Here is a 16,478-nt window from a genome sequence, read left to right as displayed (position 1 = left end):
GTGAGCTATGGACAGAAAAGTACTGTCACTCTCAAGAAGGGGCTTTCTCTGGATGCAGAGCTCATCCCAAAGCTGGGAATGATGGATGACTGTTGTAAGGTTTGGAGTGCTAATGAGTTAATGTAGGTAAAACACTTGGAAATACACAGATGAAAGGCAAAAGATAAGCACCTAGAATTACTAGTATTACCCTTGGAACTCTCTCCAGTCTTCATGCTTTGAGCAAAGCCTCATTTTGAGAACTCTGATTCTTAGTAAGCACTGTTCGTGTGTTCTCATGAGCCTGAGAAGAGGCCATTTTTCTGAGGACCAATGTAGGTCAAGCCCACTTCCTTCCAAAGAACTTTGAGATGCTGCTGCCATTTACAATAACTTCATCTACCTGAACTGACATCCTTCTTCCTTTTGTCAAACCAAGACCTGGATTTTAGGAATTCCTATAAGGCAGAAATTGTTCTTTAGCACAAATGGTAAAAGTCAGTGAAATGTGCTTTGAAGAGAGAGCTGCAAAAAGAATTCTAATGAGAGTTAGCATTTGCGTTTTAAGGCTTACTGAGCGCTTTCACGTACACTTTCATCACCTCTCTGTGAAGTGGACAAGACTGTGCATGCTTTAAACATGAGGGAAATGAGGCTTAAGCAGGTCGCTGGGAACCATAGAACTTTTATGCTAAAAGGAAATTTGGGGATTCTCTAGTTCAAATTCTTCATGTTACAAATGAAGGAATAGAGACCCAGACAAATGCAGTGTGCTGCCCAAACCCACACAACTAGTCACAGTATCAGAGTCACAAGGGCAAATGCCATTTCAGTGTACCAGCCTTGTAGGGATCCTGTAGACAGGGGGAATCCAGACCTTTGGGCACCCAGGCTGAATTCTTTCTGTCACTCAGCCTTCAGTCTTCTGAACACAAATCAAATATCTGCACCCTTTTCTGGTTCAGAGCTTCCTAGGATCAGATGAATCCATTTAAGGTCCTGGAAGTAAGAATGAGGGACAGAAGGAGATGGAGAGAATTTATATGTTAAGAAACTATTCGTAGGGCATTTTCAAGAGTCTCTTTCCTGGAGTAAAGAGCATGGAGTATGTGAATCATAGCACAAAGAAGTACATGCAATATTTTAAAATAGTACCAAGAGGTATTGAAAGAGTAATAAGATCTTACTTCCCCAATCAGGTTTTGAGTGGTTTTCTTGGTGCATTTGTCTTTTGTGGGTTTTATCCCCTGCCAAAGCACTCCTGCTACTTAAGGATTTAGAAACAAGTTCAATTAGGGTAGAAGAACTCCAGTAAGACATCTGTCCTCAAAAAGCCCATAAATTTTTACCACATCTCCTATACCTGGCCTGAGTTCTAAGCCTGTGCAAACTCCAGGCTTCTCAGACTTTTGCAATCATGGACCAATTCAACCCTGCACTTTTCAGTGTTTCATATAACTGCCACACCCTACGTTTAATTATGATTAGTTGTGCTCCTCCAATTGCATCGTAGGGGGCTTTATTTGCATTCTTCTGGAACACTGGGTCCTTGGCTAGGCTTCACACATCTCAGACTGAACCTTCTCTTCTCCAAAGAGCCCTGGATGCACTTAACAACCTTTATGTCCTCTTCCCCTCTGTGTTTGCAGTTTCTGCTTGCCTCCCAAATGCCTTTCAGAGTCAGAGCCTAGGGATCATGGGATAGAAATGAGGGCCTTTCATTCTGGAACATAAGAGAAATCAGTGAACTGTGATTAAGAGAGGCAACTCTATAAGGAAACATAGAGAAGGCTGGAGAAGGGTGAGGAGTGGGCTCAAGAGATAAAAGCTGGTTAGAAGGGAACACACAAAGAAAAAGAAGCTAACAGATTGAACCTATATTTATTTTGATAAAAAAGAAATATAATGGTGGCGATATGAACTGGGAAAGCCAAGAGAGATTTTTGTTTGTGTGTTTTTTTGTTAAATGTTTATAATAAGAATGCAGTCATCCCCATGAAAAAAGGGCCTGAGAGATGACCTAGTGTGGCCAACTTGTTCAGATTATAACCGAAACTGAGGTCCGGAGAGCGGGGACAGTCTGGCTGCAGGCAAGTTACAGTTAGAGCCATAGTACCTGATCCCATTATCTGTAGCCACCTTCCTTTTTCCAAATGATTCTCTGCTTGTGCCTTGTCCTTCTGTCCCCGTTCTCTTTTTTTCCTTTCTTCTTTCTTCCTTCCTTCCTTTCTTTTCCTCCTCCTCCTCTTCTCCTGCTCCTCCTCCTCCTCCTTTTTTTCTTTCCACAAAGCTAGCAGGGTAGCTTTCAGAAAAAAAAAAAAAAAAACTAAGACTGGCACTTTTAAAACGCAGCTCCAGGAAATCCCTAAGTTCTGTAACTGAGCACAAACAAGGACATGATTGGCAACTCGTCAGCACAATAGACAAAGCCAACAACAACAGGAACTAGCAGGCCATCCTCCAAAAACCAAGAATCCAAAAGAAAGGAAAACAAATAACTGCTGAGGGGCAAGTGACAGTTTTACCACCATTTCTTGTGTTTTGTCTTTGTGTGTGTGTGTTGTTGTTGTCGTTTTCAGAAAGTTCTCTGAGAGCAATGAATCTAGGTTGGCAATTTATTGATGGCTTCAAAGGGCATATGAATACCCTAAAATTTTATCAATTTTTATTACAGATATGCATCTGATCTCATAACAGGTCCACAACTGTTTTTCGTAAGACGCCAAAAAGAGTCCTGTCCCCAGAGAGATCAGGAACTTCTAGAAAATAGCATAGTATTGCATTTGAGTCCATGTTTAGAGTAAGCATTTTACCAGGAGAAGCCACCAGACTTTCTTTTTTGTGTCAAATCAGATGTAAAATTGGAGTGTGTTCAAAGTAACCCCACAACAGCAAAACAAAATAAAATTGATTTTTAGGACTGTAGTGGACCTAAAAAGAGATGGAAATGCCATCTCACCGATACCTCATGGTCAGGTATGGCATTATGGTTGACTTCAATAGGTCAGAAATAAAAGTTGAATCTCCCCAAATTTCCTAAACAAAAGTCATAGCTCCATCACCATCATTAAAAATCTTTGAACTTATTAAAGAAAGAAAGCATGGTATGATGTCTCTCACAATATGCTCCACAGATGTTCTGCCACAAAAAGGTACTAGGAGGAATTAAGTTTAGGAAAACTGCTTATCATCTTTTTACATGTCACAAGTAAACCCATGTGATTTTCTTGAACCCCATGTTTGCTGAACTTACTTGACCATGGCACTCTTTTGTGCTTGTTTATCAATATCTTTTAAAGTACCTTGGGAAACACTGAATCAGTAGAGTAGGATCTGGTCTAGAAAGCCAGAGGCACAGTTTTCAATCCTTATTAATTGGATGTGTGGCCTCAGATCTTTTAACTACTCTGAAGCTGTAGAACCTGAAAGGTCTCCCAGGTGCTTTCTGGGATCGTGAGGTCTGGGTTGGTTGCTGGTCTAAGATTCTGCTTATAGCCATTTGCTAGGATTACACTTATTTTCATTCAGCAAGCTGTGTGGTACAATGATTTTGCTTATGAGTTACCTTCTCTTAAGAACCCTTTGGAGAGACAAGCAAATGTCGAGGCACTAGAACCAAATGGAATCACCACTGTAAAGCTGGGTCAGTATTATTCACTGTAATGAATATATGTAGGAGGCCCAAAACCATAGTCTTCAGCAAATGCAGGTTGCTAACTGTTGGCCAGGGCATTGATGGAACTGGTTTTTACAAACTATACAAGCTCTTTGAAACCAGCAAGATTTTACGAGGCATGATCACATGATCTTAAAGAGCAAATGCTTCTTTTCAAAAGACCAAAGTTATTCTGAGAGGAATTGTTACTGTCTGGGAGAATTCCCCATCTCAGAGGAAAGGAGTGCTGACCACACCTCACTCTCAAAGGTGTTTCAGTGAGTAATAATAGCCCTAACTGTGGCTTTCTCAGGGAATACTAGAGGCCTGGGAAGACTTGAAGTACCACCTGTGAACTGTCTTGAGCTCTTGCATAATCAGAGGGGACGTAGCCTAGGGTGATGCATTAAGACTATACATGCTTTTTGCATCCTAGGCACAGGAAGCTCTATAAAATTTCTGCAGGCATGAGGAAGACCTTTAAAAGCAGAGGCCCTAAGGCTGCAGGGAACAGGGCCATAGATAAGTTGGTACTTGTCCTATGGGAGGACTTTTTCCCAGTCACCACTATAGCAATATATGTGACCTTGTTTCTAGGTGAGGCCACATGTTCAGGTGTGCAACTTCCTACCTCCTTTAAGGAATCTTTCAAAAACAAACCCATCTTATCGTCCCTTTGCTCCTTGGTGCCTCATGAAATCTAAACAGTTTAGCAAAGCATACCTATGTCTTCCCAGATGAACTTTGCCCTATGTTGAAAGCCTGGGCTCAACAAATGAAGTACTAGTTTTGAGCAAGTTACTTCACATTCTCTGATCCTCAGTTTCCGTGCCTGTAAAATAGAAATAAATACAATCTTTGTTGCACTAGGGCTGTTGTTTAAATTAAATGAAATAATGTTGGTAAAGTACTTAGCAAGATATTTAATACCATATTTTAAGTACCTAATAAGTATACTTTGATTGCTATTGATATTATTTTTACTAATTGAATTCTGACTGATCCTTCACAGGAGGCAAAATACCTCCTGTGAGAAGTTTTCTCCAGACCAGGGTAGAGTGAAAAGTCTCCCGTTATTTGCCTGTCTGTTCTCAGGCTGGTCTCCCAGACTCAGTTTTTTTTTTTCCGCATTGACTCCCCATTGGCCTGAAAGGCAAAGCCCTGCTCTGCAACAGGCACCTGGTAGGTTCTTGTCAATAAATGTTTGGTGAAAGAATAAAGGAACTAATAAAATTTCTGTTTTCTGTGCAAGAGCCTGCCTGGGCTGTCCTTGGAGTTTCACTTCCTGGTTTAGCTCAGCAGATGCCTGTCTGTCATTTGCTGGGCCTGCAGGGAGCTGCTCAAGAGAATAAAATAAACCACAACCAGCAGCCTTCGGGGCTCACAGCTGAAGCCCGACCTCGTTGTGAACGTGCCAGAAGGGGAACTGTGGCAGTGCACGAGGGCCCCCCAGGAATGGCAGGAAGCTGGAGTTTCCCTGCCACGCTGGATCCTGGGCAGAGCATGCAGACTCCGCCAGATGTCTGGGGCTGAGGCAGGATTAATGCCTCTGCCTCAGCCCAGGGGTCAGGCTTCTATCCTCGCTGAGCCTGCTTCACTGGGGTGAGGCCTGGTTCAGAGGAAGAGCTGATAAAAATAAAACCAGAATGGCAATGAGCTGTGCAGGAAGTGGCAGGTCTGAGAGCCAGAGCAGAGCACAGCTATTTGGGTGACATACCACAAGAAAAGCTGCCTGAAGATCAGACCATAGGACAGAACCCTGACTCTATTTGCATTTGGGGGTTTCTTCTTTCAGGAGTCAAGCCCGCAATGCCTGTGGTTGTCAGGCAGTTTAGGCCCAGGTTTGGCCTCTGCGCTAACAGGTGGGTTGGGGTAAACAAATGGCCTCTCTGAACCTTGTTTTCTTGTCTAGGAGTCATAGACAAAAAACTATCTAAAGGATTAAGTGTCTACATAATAAATACGTTTCTTCCTTTCTTTGCTATTGAGCACTATGGAGGATAAGAAGGAAGTTCTCCACAACCTTAGTATAGGCTTAAGATGCACCACACACATATATACACAACACATACATACACATACCACACACAACCCATGTACACACACCCTACACAGTCACGCACCACACACATACACACACATTCCCCATGCACATACTAAGTTGAGAACCTTCGTGAAGCAACAACTCTATATGTTATTTCGTTGGCTGCTCCCTAACTAGAAACAGATCATCTTCCCCCAACTGTTTCTGGGCCAGAGTTCCTCTAAATGTGGATCTACTCATGGTGATTTCATTTTCTTTTCTCAGTCCATAATCATTTGACACATTGCCTGGGTGTTCTCTGCAGTCCTGGCCTTTGGTTAATTCATAAATCTAGGAACTGAGGGAATGCTTATAAAAATTCATAGAGATTCCACCATTTATTAAGTGACTACTGTTTGTCCAGCACACCCTACATCTGCCTGTCCTTGTTACACCCAGCAAGAGACTGCTATTAACCTTCTCATACAACAAATGAGGAAATGGAGACTCAGAAAGTTCAAAACTTTGTCCAAGGTCTCTCAAGAGTAATGGGCAGGGTTGGGATTTGAATGGCAATGGTCTATTGGCCTGAGATATCTACTGCCCACTGCAGCCTACAGACATAAGACCCAGTTCAAGTCCTGGAGAAATTCCTCGTCCACTGCTCTGAGGACCACCCAGGCAGTTGCTCTCACAGGTTTTCACTCAGGTTCTGCTTGCCCAAGGGTCCGCTCCTTCCTTTTGCCCTCTTGGAGCAGAGCCCCACTGGCAGAAGCCTGGAGGCCTCCACTTCCCCTGCCCCCAGCAGTATGACCAACACAAACTCCTGACTGGAAAACACCAGGCCCTCTGGACAAGGGCTCTGTGTGATGCTCTAGTACCTGCCTGGTGTCTCTTCTGTGAAAAGCCCCAGCTGGGGTAGCTGGGCTGCCAGGCCTCAGACAGGCAGAGTTCATAAACAGCTTCTCCAGTGGTCCAGCCATGAAAGACTAGAGCCAGCTGCTGCCTGCCTCAGCGCCTACAGTGTCCCAGGCTTGGCCAGCTACAACCATTTTCTGGAAATCCAGCAGGGAGCCCGATCTTCAAGGGCTGAGGCTGTGAGCTCATTCACAGGAGAAAGTGGGCTTTGGTGTCAGTGAGAGCTAGGTTTAAATTCTAGCTCTTCCACCTTCTACCAGTCTGGTTTTAGGAAAGTTGCTTCTGCTGCCCAGACCCCTGCTTCTTTAGCTATAAATGAAGTTAACAACATCTACTGTCCCTAACTTAGTGCTATCTCCTTGTCTCTGAAAAGGAAGAATTGGACCTCATGACCCTGAGGCTTCTATCCTAAATGCTGTCTGTGCAGGCCAGAGTGAAAGTGTCATCCTATTTCTGGGTTCAGTGGGGAAGTTGAATGCCTCCTTGTGAGCTCAGTCCTCTGGAAGGTTTCCTTGTTTACCTCAAAAATTTTATTAAGCACCCCACAACTCACCCCATACTTGAGGCCTCAGGGTACAAAGATAACCAAGCAATAGGCCCCGCCCGTAAGGAACACACAAGAATGATAAGACCCATAAAAATAAGTATTGTATGCAGTGGAAAGTGATAAATGCTTTAGGAGGGGCACAGATAAAAGGCTACAAAGGTTAAGAATAGAGAAAGGGTCATTCTTAGCTGGGGAGACAGGGAAAGTGGTGGTCAGTCCATGAAGGGTCTTCAATGGTAGTGTAAACATTAGAGGGCCAACTCTTGGCAGATCCGAACCAGGGGGGTTGGAGCCTTTTGTTAGTCTTCTGGAGAACATGGACTATAAAATTTCTAAAAGGGAAATATCAGTTTCCACCATTTTCCCAAGGGCCTTATTCCCTGAATGAAACATTTCAGCATTTGCATAAAATGTGTAGTGGTCCCAGGCTGCCCCTTCTTCCTGGCTGTGAGTGTTCTGCAGTCTGATGCCCATCCTCACTTTCCTCTGCCCTCTCACCCAGCCCTCTCCCTGCATGAAAGACATGAGAATAAGGCAGGTGGAGCAGGAGATAGGTGTCCAGATCAAGGAAATAGTCCTACCTCCACAGACAGAGGGCCCTGGGACCTTTGTTGCCCTGCCAGCTTGCCTTGGCCCAGATCTCACCATTCTGGGAAGGAGTCAGCCTCTTGAGGAAAGGAAGGATGTATCAGTGTCAGTTGGCTCAAGTCACCTGATCTTTGTGTGTGTGTGTGTGTGTGTGTGTGTGTGTGTTCAGGACTAGGTGTTTTGCAGCAGCTGATTTCAATCTGGGTCAGAATTGTGTAGCCCTCAGCACGCTGCTATCTAGAGAAGATTAGCTTGAACAGTCTCCTGCAGGCCTCAACTGCAATAAACTAACAGTCTTGATATAAACACAGCTATTTGCCAAACTAATTCCTGATGATGAAGGGACCTACTTCATTAGCAAAGAAGATCCAGGTGGGTTGTGGAGTTGGTTAGACCTCCCAGACAGACAAGGGTCTGAGTCTGGTCTTCCCAGGAGGGGTCCTGGGAAGATGGGTCCCAGCCAAGCTTTTGGCTCATAAGGCCAAACCTTATGGAACCACAAAATGGAAGACACACGTGTTTTAGTGCTTGTTCTGTCCCTCATTTGCCATGAGCCCTTGAGTCAAGTCATTGTGTCTCATGGGCTTGCATTTCTTTATCTGCAAAGTGGGACAAGAGCCATAAATAAGCAGAAGAAACGACTCATCTCATCTGTCCTATCTCTCCTTTGCTCAGAGAAAAGACCCTTAGATCTTCTCCTGGAGCCCAAGTTTTCTCAGTTCATGGAGTGAGGGTATGCTTGGTTTCCTGGCTTCCTAGCCTACCAGTAGATGACAATCATTGATTAGCAGGGAGTTTGTCTGCTCGAGATAAGCACACTGATTACCAATGGAAACACACAAGCAAACAGGAAAGCAAGGGAAGGAAAAGAAAAAACATGGGGGAGAAACAAGATCTTTAAAAGTCACAGGGGCCAGTTAGTCCTAGGGCAAACTGTTTGTTCATATCAACAACTCCAGAGACCATCATGCCCAGGAGCCTAGTGTGATAATTGATATAAGGGCTTTCCCAGCTCTCTGTAGTTACAGTTTAGCAAGGCAGAACTTTACAGAATATTATTTTAGGAAAAGATTTTTCAAGTTAAAGATGTTTGGGGGCTTACATGGGGGAACTCTCCAACATGCTGAACTTCTAGATATCAGAATATACCTAAGTCTTCCATGAGTGCTCTGGAAGTCAAGGTTATTATGCCAGTTCTCCTGCATATCAGAGTTTGGCCCATAGATCAAATTAAACAATGAGATGCAGGTACTACTGAAAAGGCTTAAAACATTATCCAAATTATCCACTGGGACAGTGATGGGTAATTACATTGGTCTCAGATTGCTTTTGAAAACTGTTTAGCAATGATCCTAATGAATATGCTTGTTGATGAGTTGCCCTAGGATGTAAATTCATTTTGCCTTTACTTGTGTTTAGACTGTGAACTTCCAGCAACATTTGTGGGCATGTGGCATACCAATGATGCGGGAGAAGGAAGAGGAGGAATTTCCAAATACAGATTCCTGAAATACACACACACACACACACACACACACACACACACACACACACATATATATATATATATATATATCCCTAAAAGTATTTGTAGAAAGCACAGGAGACTAATTATGTAACATCAGGATGGAAAGATTGCTTAAGCAAGACAGGAAACCCAGAGGCCATAAAGAAAAAAACCGACTGTTTGAATACTGGAACATTTTGAACTTCTGAATGATGAAATATTTGAAACTTTTAACAGAGGAAGGATGAAGATGCCTCAAGTCAAGCACAGACCCCTGGAACCCCGTACCTGCTTCAGACTCTGACTCCTACTCCATCCCTGGGTGTTTCAAAACACATGGTCTTGTCTCTCTGCTGACAGATGTCCATGCTTAATGTACAAAAAGTGCCTACGAATAAGAACAACTTGAACATCCCAACAGAAAAATAGACAAGGAATATAAACAAAGAATTCAGAGAAGAAAGGCAGATGGCTAACAAGCATAAAAAGATGTTTGACTTCACTGTTGTCAGAAAAATGCAAACATTAAAAAATTAATAGAGCCCAGTACTCACAAAGATATATGGAAGAGTACTCTCATAAACCATGAATGTAAGTATCCATCAGCACAACTTTAGGAGTGAAGTAATTTGGCAGAATCTACTAGAATGTACATACTTTTTGACCCAGAAATCTCACATTCAAGGAATTGAAATCATAACACAGATTCATAAACATACATGTCCTTTGCAGCAAGATTTGTAGTAGAAAAAAATCGAGCCAAGCTAAAGAAAAACATCAGTATGTTGTGTTAATTACCATATACCTATGCTAGAAAATACTATTTGGTCACTGAAAAGAGTGATATTTTATATGTGTTGACTTGATACGTACGATATGTTGTTGAATAGGAATAAAGCAGGACACGTGCAGTAATATTAGATCTGTAAAAATGTGCATGGGGATGCATACTTATCTGTGTCAGTATAAACCTTGGGAAAAGTCTGGAAGTATTGAACCAAGGTATTAATAATTCACATCTGGATCAGGGGATTTGTTCGATGAAGAAGACTGACTTCTCTGTTTACATATGTTTTTAATAGATTCGATCACTATCTCCATTTTATGTGGAAGTTTACTGAGGCTTATAGATGTTATCACTCGCCCAGGTCAAATAACGAAGCTGCTACTGAGTAGCAGAACCAGGACTGCAGTTGAAGTCCACCTGGTCCCTAAGCCCGTGGTCCTTCCAATTGCCATGCTGCTCCCAGGTAGGTTCACAGAAATAGCTTACGTTATGGGATTCCACCTGGGCTTTTATGGACCCGGGACAGACAGGAATCGGGCTATGACAGTCCCAGAACCATTTCTTGGGTGGTTTCTGTTAACAGAAGAGGAAGTGGTAAGCTGCAGGGATGTTCTGGGGAGGTGCTTTGCTTCCAACCTAGGCCTCTGTTTTGGGATCCTCAGAATTCTATTTCAGGTCCTGGGGGTGGGGAGTGGCCACTGAGGCACCCAGCTTGTCTCTCTGGGCTGTTGCTTTTTGAGAAAAGGTCACATGGTCTAGGTGTGATTTACTTCCTACCTGTCACCCTAGAAGTCAAAGGGGGACTTGGAGCATCAACCAGCATCATTGCCTCAGACGGAAGGTGGTCCAGCTTCACCGACAGGATCGCCTCTGTGTTCCCCTTGTGCCATATCCTCAACTGCAGGGTGTGAAAAAGGTGATGTGCCTATGGCCTTATCCACGATATTCTGAGAGAAGCAAAGAGGTGTTCCTGGACTCTTCTGCTGATGATCATGGCCCCAAGAAAAGACAAATTCCTAATCTAAAGGAGGGAAGTCAAGACTGTGACCTCCTTCCCCTTCCAAGAGGACCATCCCTGCATCCTTGCAGAGCTGAGAAGTCCTTGAGCCCTGTTGTCCTCTACAGGGAGTGGAGAAAAGGCCACAGCACAGAATGTTTTGCTCTGGGCCCCGTCTCCTTGTTTTTCATGTGCTGGTGCTGTTTTGGCTAATTCCCTGGCCTCCTGCCTGAACCAATATAACAGCGCCACCCTATCCTGGTTGACATCCCGGACTTGGCTTCTCCTCTGTGGTCTCATGGTGCTCACCTGATGCTGTCTTCCTTATACACCCTTCCGGAATTTCTCAGTCAGGGCCCTTCTGGATAGCCCTGTCCTGCCTGACAAACTGACACTGAAAATTCCAAAGCTCTCAGGGGTCACTTTGACTCAACATCCTATCCCCCTGCACACACGAGCTGGTCAACTTATAATGACCCACCTCTGGATCATAAATTCCCTGTGAGGGCACTGACCATGTCTGCTTTGTCCACCAGTGGTAGGGCCTTGTACATAGATGTTTCCCATAAGACTCTGGTGACTAAATGAATACTGGATGAATCCACTTAGATTCCCTTCTCCCCTGCCACATATGACAGCTTACATCTTTGCAGATAATCCGCTTGAGTAGTTTTTCTGTAAGTAACCAGCTAATAAATATTTTAAGCTCATAGGCAAGAAGCAAATTCTAGGTTCTTATATAGGTACTTGAAAGGCAAAAGAGAAAACAAATATCTACAAAATTTTTATTGATGAAATTCAAAATATAATAATAATAATTGAGTACAGTTTGTTGGTAATATAGGTCTCCTAATGGTAAGAATAAAATTCCTTTTTGAGGAATAACATTTGGCTTAATTGAGATTCAAAGTGTCTCCTATCGTTAAAATCTATTGCAAGTGTTCATCTGTTAGTACTGATGTGTGACAGGATTTTATATGTTTCATCTTTGAAAATGACAGTTGAATTTCACATAATTTGCACATGTCATAAAATCTTTTTTTAAAAAAATGATCGCAGCTTGCAGGCAGTGTAAAAACAGGCAGTGGCTGGTTTCGGTTTCAGGTTGTTAGTTTATCAAGGTTGCAGGCTAACAGAGAGCAGGGTCTTGGTATTCTTCCTCTTGCCTCTGTCCCCCATATTTGTGCTTTGTAAAACCTTAGGGCTTCAGAGACTCTTTCACTCCCTTTCTTAGTGCCTCTTCCTGAGTTTGTCAGCTCCAGAGAAGCGCTCCCGGGGCTTCGTTATTGCTCAACTGCCTCAGATCAGAGTGGAGGCAGACTGCTGTAGGCCCTTCCTTTCCCAAAGCTGGCGTTACCTCTTTGTCAACTGCACAAAAACCACTGGGAAGGACTTGCTTGTGGTTCTTCTCCAGCCCAAACCACACAGAGAGAGGAGGCCTCCAAAAGGCTGGGTTAATGGGAACCAGTTGTGCTTGCCCGGCCTGCACACAGAGGGAACGAATTCAAATGCCTAAAATCTCTGTACATCCTGAAAAATGTATCATTTGGGGAAGGCAACTGACCACAGCTCAGAATGCAATGCGGGCAAAATGACATAAATAATGCACTGCGAGGACCTCACTTTTTGTAGATGTAGGGAGTACTAAGGAGATCAGGGACTTGAGAGAGCATCAATCATTCATTGACTCATTCATTTATTCAACAGATCTTTCAAGGGTCTGTGATGTGCTGGGCTTATATCAGGTCCTGGCACACTGCAGAAAATAAAGCAGATACAGTCTCTGCGCTTGCATTCCCCCCTCTTGGATACCCAAACCCACAAATGTCCAAGTCTCTTAGGTAAATAGCATGGTATTTGCCCATACGCTCTACACACACTCCCACGTACTTTAAGTCATCTCTAAATTACTCATAGTAACTAATACAATGTAAATGTTATGTAAATAGTTGCTATATCATATTCTTTAGGGAACCATGACAGGAAAAAAGGTCTGTACATATTCAGTACAGAAACAATCTTTATTCCACATGTTTTTGATCTATGACTGGTTGAAACTGTGGATGTAGAACCCATGGGAATGAAGGACTCTTGGGTAGTCAAGAGAATTTGCTGGAGCCCAGCACTCTATGGCATATTATCAGTATTCCCTGAATTTAAATGATTATACCAGGAACTAGTTGGGGATAAAAAGAACTAAATAAAGTAACCCAGGCAACTTTACAGTGAGACATTAGAACGTTTATTGTGCAGATTTCCATTGAGAATCTCCAAGAGAGGATATAAGAATGCAGCCTCCCCAAGCTTATTTAACTGTGACATCCTTTCACGAGTTGTGTCTTGTGGCACTGGAGTCACATGGAACATAGTTGGGAGCACAGCTCTCAGGGTCACTGAACAGGTCTAGTGAGATCACTCACAGACACCATGTTCATGGTACCCTGCTGCTGTACGAGGAGTGAATTTGACTTTGTCACTAAAGGGAAGCACAGGTTCACAAGACCCTGTAAGCCTCAAGACCTGTTGGGTCCCAATTCCAGAGTCAAGCCTGACCAAGATAGGAAACAGTCACACCACACCACCGTTGAAAGGAGCCACAGCTCCTTGCCTCTCAGCTCTTTCCCACAGAACAGGGAAGGTGCCAGTATTTATCTCCGTGTGATTCTGAAAATAGTTTTGACCTTGTGCAGAGATCTAAAGACTACTATCTTCACTGATGCACAGCTAGCAAATCTTGGAATGAGAGTGTGTCTTTTTTAATGGTTCTGGTAGAATCATGGGGAAGACTTTGGTGGGCCCATTTGGGCCATGCTCCTCTCCCTGAATCAATCACTGTGACCGAGAGGATAAAGTACTCTGATCAGATCTGGATCCTATTGACACCTGTCTGAGAAGGATGGGACAGATCATTACAATCCAATCAGAGGGACTGGGTTCCTGTAGTTAGCAGTGATTTCCTCATAGGAAGACTAGTGAAGAAATACTGCACAGGCAAAAACAAATGATAAGTGACTCATTAGGGTAAAAGAAGTCGAAAATAAGGCTTGGGGCAAGGACTGCACCCATTCTTGAGGGGTCCTGAGACCAGAACCAAGCAGGAAGGGGATTAAGGCTAAGAAGAAGGTTCTCAGGCAGGAGCATGTCCCTGAGGGCACCAGCTTCTGGAACCAGTTTGACAGCATTTTAACTCAACTCTGCAGGCAGAGCCAGGCCACCAGTTCCCAGATGGGTCAGACTGTGTGTGTGTTCACAGAGGTAGACATTTCCTTCTACGATTCCTTTCAAGGATGGTGGGGTATGAAGGTTTCTATGTTTCCTATCTGGGTCAGGCCTGACTCAGGAATTGAACCAAGTGGGTCTTCAGAGATGGTTGGTGGGGCAAGGAAAAGGAAATTCAGAAGTCAGAGCTGGGAATAAGAATGACTGTCCAGACCATCCATCAGTTTATAAAAATGAGTCAAGTCACACCAGGCACAGTAGTAGTAGTAGTAGTAGTAGTAGTAGTAGTAGTAGTAGCAGTAGTATTTTGGTACTGGGGATTGAACGTGTGGGTACCTTACCACTGAGCTATACCCCCAGTCCTTTTTTTAAAATTTTGAGACAGGGTCTCACTAAGTTAGCGAGACTGAAGTTCTTGCTAAGTTGGCATGGCCGGCCTCTACTTTGCAATTCTTCTGCCTCAGCCTCCTGAGACATTGGAATTAGGAACAGGCCTGAGCCACTGCTCCAAGCTCAGCTACCCCAATTTTTTTTTTTTTTTTGCATTTTTAAAAAAAATTATTTATTTTGATTCATTGAACACAAATGGGGTACAACTGTTGTTTCTCTGGTTGTACACGAAGTAGAGTCACACCATTTGTGTAATCACACATGTACATAGGGTAATGATGTTTGTCTCATTTGTCTCATTCTGTTATTTTTCCTTTCCCCCACTCCCTCCCCACCCCTCTCACAATAGCTAGATTGTGGAACCAACCTAGATGCCCTTCAATTGATGAATGGGTGAAAGAAACTGTGGTACACATACACAATGGAATATTGCTCAGCCATAAAGAAGAATAAAATTATGGCATTTGCAGGTAAGTGGATGCAGTTGGAGAATATCAGGTTAAGTGAGATAAGCCAATCCCAAAAAAAGGCCAAATGATCTCTGATAAGTGGATGATGATACATAAGGGGGTGGGAGGGAGGCAAGAGTGGAGGAAGGATGGATTGTATAGAGGTACCCCACTTTTAGAATGGCATTCACTCAAATGCATTTCTACCTAAGTTTTCTCACTTTTACCATTTTCGACTCTGCATCTTCTACTCTCTTACCTTCAGAATCACTGATGTGATCCACTAATTTGAACTTTTGGGAGCAGTCTCCTCTGGTGATCCAAACTTCTCCCTCTTGAAATACTCCCTTGGGTTTCCTTGATGTCATAATTTCCCAGGTTTTCTCCTGACTTTCTGACTGCTTCTTCTTAGATGCCTTTACGATCCCTTAAATGATGGCAGTCTTTGGAGATTCTTTCACAAAACCTCCTTTCGTCCCTTTAGGCAGTCTGATCTGTCCCATGCTCTCAATTTGTACCACACTTCTTTCTTTCTTAGAACCATTGCAAACCGATCCCACTACTGCATGCACACATGCATCCTTTGTGTGCGAAGTTTCTTCTATACTTTTCTCAGGAGCCTGGGATCTTCAAAGCAATTTGTACATCATTGGCACCAATGCCATCATAAACCCAAACATACACAGGGGAACTGAAACCAAGTCATTGTGACCACCCAGATGTCCAGCAAGTGGTGTGGGTGTGGGGGATGGGTGGGGGTGTGCATGTGAGCCTGTTTTTCTATCCATCTCTCAGATTGTCATTTAAATGGGGGAAAAAAAATCTGTGAAGACTTTCGGAAAGACTTGGCTGCAGCTTTTAGAAAATGTGGTTGCCTCCGTACAGTTTAATTGAGTAAAAGAGTCCCTCCTATGTGCCTGACACAGAGAGCAGGCATCGTCAGAGTTCATAGTGAAAATGGGTGGGGAGAAAGGGACTGATACAGACACACCTGTAGTCAGAATCAACTTCAGAGTCCCACAGAGTCCAGTCCCAGACCATTGTTGCATCTTAAAGAATCTAAACTAAAAGTACTGTATTCATACATTTTAATACATACAATGATTTTTTTTTCACATTTTAACATTGATGAAACCAGGATGCATCTAACAAATGAGTCATGTGTTAGGGTTTGACTGATGGTGTAATTTTTCCCCTTCATTGTTCAAAATATAAAGAAGAGATTTATACTTGATGCTCTTTGATTAGATGAAAAATATTACTTGGATTCCTCAAAGAACATGAAGTGAGATCAGATTTGTCATTCACAACAATGCCCTGTTTCTGTTTAATACCTTAAGGGTGCCCCAAAATCTCTCTCTATCCCTATCCCTTCTCTCCCCACCAAAATGCACAAAATCCTCCCTGCAGTCCAGAGGG

The 16,478-nt window shown here is 43.3% G+C and overlaps 1 long non-coding RNA gene across 1 annotated transcript; it reads left to right on the top strand.

The window, feature by feature from the left end:
* The first annotated feature begins 9,138 nt into the window (after positions 1-9,138).
* Positions 9,139-11,763, top strand: LOC124985482 (uncharacterized). The gene is made up of 3 exons (XR_007108865.1): positions 9,139-9,808; positions 10,300-10,467; positions 10,794-11,763. It is a non-coding gene; the product is annotated as an uncharacterized LOC124985482 (long non-coding RNA).
* Positions 11,764-16,478: the final 4,715 nt, after the last annotated feature.

Source organism: Sciurus carolinensis, chromosome 5 (assembly GCF_902686445.1).
Source record: "Sciurus carolinensis chromosome 5, mSciCar1.2, whole genome shotgun sequence".
NCBI classification, from domain to species: domain Eukaryota; kingdom Metazoa; phylum Chordata; class Mammalia; order Rodentia; family Sciuridae; genus Sciurus; species Sciurus carolinensis.
The sequence above is the reverse complement of the archived record's forward strand: the minus strand, read 5'-3'. Positions and strand labels throughout refer to the sequence as shown.